The 5561-nt window shown below is 31.4% G+C and overlaps 1 pseudogene; it reads left to right on the top strand.

Moving 5' to 3' along the window:
- On the top strand, positions 2262–5021 carry LOC109354028 (annotated as a pseudogene).

Raw genomic sequence — 5561 nt, 5'->3', positions numbered from 1 at the left:
AACTTAAAGGAAATTTAGATCCAAACCTAAACGGTATAGAGCTGAAAATTAGTATTTGATGAGAGTTAGAGATGGCATATAGTTGAAGAACAACATGTATAAGCTTGTCAAATCAACATCTTATGTTATAAATTTACAACTATTATACTTCCTATGTGACAAAAGTTAGGAGCAGACAGAAATAGGTTAGAAGAATTTCCGGGTTTTGCTATATATAGTTATAACTTGTAAGAGTAACTAAGAAGAAGATAGATACCTTTCCCCCGCTATGTATGGGTACAAGACACGTTAAACCATGTTCATCAACACGTTCTTCGTTTAGTTTCACTCTTTCAGACATTAAACATCTATTATTTGCAAAAGAAGAAGAAACTAATGTCTTATTTTATGTTATTGAATATGCACCACTTCTTTATGTAAGTTATCATTATCTTTAAATTTAATTGTAATCAAAATGTAGGATATTCAGTGATGCAATCTATTAGTTTTGTGAAACTACAGCATTAAAAAAATGAAGTTTAGACTGCAAATTTAATATGAAAATAAACTCATCATTTGAAACGGGAAATAATCCCAATGATCATTTTGAAAATATAAAATAACATAGAAGACTTATTTTAAGAAAAACATACAAGACCAACTTAAACACACACAAAACTTAAGAAAATGACTCTAATACTTAAAAAAAAAACAAAAGAGTCTACCAAGAAAATTGACCAAATGAGTCGTTAAAGCTCTTCAAAACTCTACTTTCTCCGTTCCTGTCTCTATATCTCAATCCAATCACTCTTTATTAACAAATAAAAATAACACTTTATTTTAATTTTATTTTTTAAAAATAAATATTAAATCCATGTGTTTAAATATAAATGATGTGGGACAGAATTGGGAACACCATTTCGGGAAAGGTGATCCATATGAGAAGCTTCAAAATAAAATTTCATTATGAAGTGTGGGTCTTATAATACATGTAGAAATGTAGGATTAAAATGAGTGACCGATTTGATTCAAGACCCAAGCCCATTTTGGATTTTGAAACTGATCGTATTTAATCAGAGCCCATATACTGTCTTTTGCGTATTTGATACGGTGACTATATTTTCCAATCAAATTTTTAGTGTATGAAACACACATATCTTTATATTGATGGTTTTATCGTACAACCTGTGTTAAATCTTTAAGCTACGCATAAGTATTACATATTATAACTAATTAGATAAGTAGGAAATGAATTTTTTCTATGCTAGCTATCATTCTTTGAATAGGAAAAAATATTTTTATTGAAAGTGCAAAAGTTTTATACATTTACATTGCATCATTCATTATTAACTTTTAATTATCATTTATTTTATAAAAAAATAATATATAATAAATGATGGATTATGTAATGACCGTATAAATTTTTTACACTAATAATATATAAATATTAATTTTTCTTTTAATTAATTTTATTGAAATCCTTTAAAATTACTAACCTAATAAAATTTTAACTTTATTTGTTATTTATTTATCAATATAAAATTATTAATTATAGTAATTAAATAAGCACACTGTTAAGCAACAAACAATTATAAATTATTAAATATAACAGCTTGTAATAAAATAAATAATTAATATTAAATTCATAGTTATTTATTTAATTATATATGTAATTTGGTGAAATTAATATTGATTATTTCAAATATTTATTATTTATAATTATTTATTTTACATGGTAGAATTGTTATTAATTAATTATAATTTTTTATTTATAATTACGAGTATGTATTTTAGACTTTTAGTGTTATGTATTAATAAAATTTGATGGAAATACTTGAAATATTTGAAATACTTGAAATAGATTTTTAAAATTAATTTTTCAACATTATAAGCTCTATTTTTAAAAATTATAAGCTTGACTTTTTAGGCAATGACTGAATTAAGTGATGATTAAGTGATGATTAAGTGATGATTAAGTGAAAAGTACAAGTTTCCTTAAATTAAATACATGAGCATTGAGTCATTGTTGACCATAGATGGCAGTGGCTTACAAAGCAAATGCCTCACATCACCAACCCACCATTTATCTCATTTATCAATCTAGATTTTCTAGAAGGTTGAGTATTAGAGGGAATAAAACAAGTATCATAAGTATATTTTTAACGGCTAATATTTTATACTATTTTGAATAAAATAATAATAAATTTCTCATTTGCCTCATATTCATCAAATAATGGATTCTGTGCAACAATATTAACCGTTAACATTCACACACCCATCACTTCAACCTTAACCCCCTCTCTTTCTTTGTTTCTGCCACGACTTTCCCTCGGGTTCTAGCCATTCTGTCCCTCTTGTTCGCTCTCTATTGTGGCCTTGACCCATTTCATCACAGCCCCATAACCAACTTCCTTAATTTCGAGGCTAAAAAGGTTGACATGCCCCCATGGTCCCATGTTCCAACGGACCAAGACAAACATAACTTGTTGCAAAAGTCAGAGATTAAGTTCCTTAACCAAGTTCATGGACCATAAAGCCTTGTCTTTGACCCTCTTGGTCGTGGCCCTTACACTGGTGTTGCTGATAGCACAGTTCTCTTCTGGAATGGAAACTCTTGGCTTCCCTTTGCTTTTACCTCTCCCAACAGGTCACATTTCTCTTCTCTTTGATAAATATAATATTTTTCCATTCCATTTTTCATTCTTCACGTCTATTAGAATCAACTACGATTTCTTCTTGTCATAGTACTGGCCTTATTTGCTTTTGGTCATAAATTCATTACTCAAATTAACTTGAGGCTTACTTATATGTATATATACATTTATTGGCTTGACTATTAGAAAGTAAAGAATAAAAGAGATGAATGACGATATCAAACTTGTTGTGGGAAATATTTGAATGTAAAAAAAGGTTGAAATCAACAACATTGTTAACTTGTTACAGATATGGTGATATATGTTACTTCCATGATTAAGATACTGCATTTCTTCAGTCTTTATAGCTTTTATAATTCTGGTTTGATCATACCACAATCAGTTGTGTTGGATGAGCAATCTAATCACTTAGCTTAGCAAGAGTTCGTTAAATCGTATGAAGACTTCACTTTATCTTAGTGCCTTAGGCTCTTAGCCACAATAACGTTTTAAAATAATTCATTGGTTTCTGATAGCAATTATCTGCTGATTTGGTAAAATGAGTTCTTCTTTGATCAAATGGTAAAATCAGATTATTAAGGATGAAAAGTAAATCAGTATAGAGACTATTTCAAATCCATCATAACTGTGTTCATAATTTTACTTGATCCCTATATTCATAATTTGAAGATGCTAATGGAATGATGAACACAAGCAATTCTTCCAGTCTTTTTTTTCTCTTTGTTGGACTCTAATTTTCTACTTTTCACTTCATATTCTGTCATATTGTTGCAAGATGCAGCCTCCTTGTAATATAACTGACCGACTTTACATATTACAGTCTCTACTTCATAAAAAGTTTGAGCACGAATCTTTATAGTGTGTTTCGTGGCTATTGAATTTTAAATTTTGGATCAATTGAGTGATGTCTATTCTAAACATTTTCTCTTCATCGATTTCGTGTCTGCATATGTATGCAATACCGTATGATTGAATGGTGATGATTTATCTTCTATCTCCATTTTAAACACAGGTCAGAACTATGTAGTCGTGTAGCGAATGCATCGCCATTTAGTTATGTGAAAACTGAGCACATCTGTGGAAGACCTTTGGGACTCAGATTTGACAAGAAAACAGGTGATTTATATATTGCAGATGCATATTTCGGGCTGTTGAATTCTGAAATACGAATATTATTGTTTCATCTGTACAGGGACTTCATTCAGCTGGTATTCTCCGGGGATGATAGTGGCAGGGTTTTGAAATACAACCCTGCCACCAAGGAAACCACAGTTCTTGAAAGGAACATTCAATTTCCAAATGGAATTTCCTTGAGCAAGGATGGGTCCTTCTTTGTCTTTTCTGAAGTGGTTGTTGGCAGGTAAATCTTGTAATGGGCATTCGATTTTATGTATAATGCAGGACTCTTTGTAGAGAAATTCTTAGGTGCTCACAGAGTCACAGAGCAAGCCAAATCTCTTGTTTTATACTACAGATGTGTTTCACACTATCACCCTACTTATGTCGGCAATCACTATTTCCTACTTTTACTACATATTTAATGTTAGGGTCTTGTTAAAGAGTGCCCTAAGGTCACTCTTTAAGGAATACAAGAAGAGTGAATTAGCATTGGAAAACAAAGTCTTGCACCACTCTTATGTTAAACATATCATTTCCCAATGCGAAATCACTATTTTTTGCTTTCTTAAACAATGCCTCAAGAGCAGTTGTTAACATTCTCCTTAATGTTATAGCTAAAGTGATACATATACATTGATAAATAGCAAGAGATTTTGCTTGCTTCACGGGATACTTAAGAGTTTCACCCCTTTGCATAGTTCTTTCCTATTTATCCATATTTGAACCATCTGTAATGTTATAGTCTGCATGAGGAAGGTTATCATTTCCCATGTTAGAAGTCTTATGTCATGAATTCATGTTAATGTAAAACTTCCTTCTCTACATCACTTCTTATTCTACAGGTTGCGTCGATACTGGCTGAAAAGAGATAAAGCTGGGACTTCCGAGATTTTCGCCATCCTCCCGGGATATCCTGACAATGTGAGAGTCAATGAAAATGGTGATTTTTGGGTGGCACTTCATTGTAGAAGGAATATGTATGCTTACCTTCATGGTCTCTACCCAAAGATTAGGAAAGCCATATTGAAGCTCCCTATAGCAGCCAAGATTCAATACCTGCTTCATATCGGAGGATGGCCACATGCAGCCATTGTTAAGTATAGCCCAGAAGGTAAAATTGTGCAGATATTAGAGGACAATCAGGGGAAAGTTGTTAGAGCAGTGAGTGAAGTGGAGGAGAAGGATGGTAAACTTTGGATAGGAAAACAACTTGACATCAACCAACTAAGTTCTCCCCCCACCAACCCATTTTAAGGCAAGCTCTTTTTTTCTGCTGGGGTGATACCAAGATATGGATGTCATGCATATATATACATATATATATATATATATATATACCTATTTTAATAAGTTCTCGCAATGGACATACAGTACTTGCAAAAATTTCCAGTTTTGAATAATGTATACACATTATCAGGTAACCAATTGTATTCAGTGTAAAGTTCTTGAAAAACACATATTCATGGCTTTTAATTTTCTCTATTGAACAAGAATTCCACTTATATTCTTAGGAGTTAGGAGGCATATGCTTGGGTTCATTATCAAGTTCACCTACTGTGATTATGTTTCTTACTATTTTATTACAACACAAGTAACAAACAAGTCGTTGAATTCATATACAGTTTCATTGACTTCACACAATACAAATCCGTTTTGGAAATGTTGATTGAGTTTATAGCAAGTACCCACGTTGTTGTACATCACTATGCTGTTGTTTTCAACTTGATTATTTTATTCCAGAATGTTTTCTGTATACCCATGCTCAACAGTTTCCAGGTTTATGACACAAGTACCAGTATTCTGTGTTGA

This window comes from Lupinus angustifolius, chromosome LG08 (genome assembly GCF_001865875.1).
Source record: "Lupinus angustifolius cultivar Tanjil chromosome LG08, LupAngTanjil_v1.0, whole genome shotgun sequence".
Lineage (NCBI taxonomy): Eukaryota > Viridiplantae > Streptophyta > Magnoliopsida > Fabales > Fabaceae > Lupinus > Lupinus angustifolius.
This window is presented reverse-complemented; position numbering and strand designations above follow the sequence as displayed.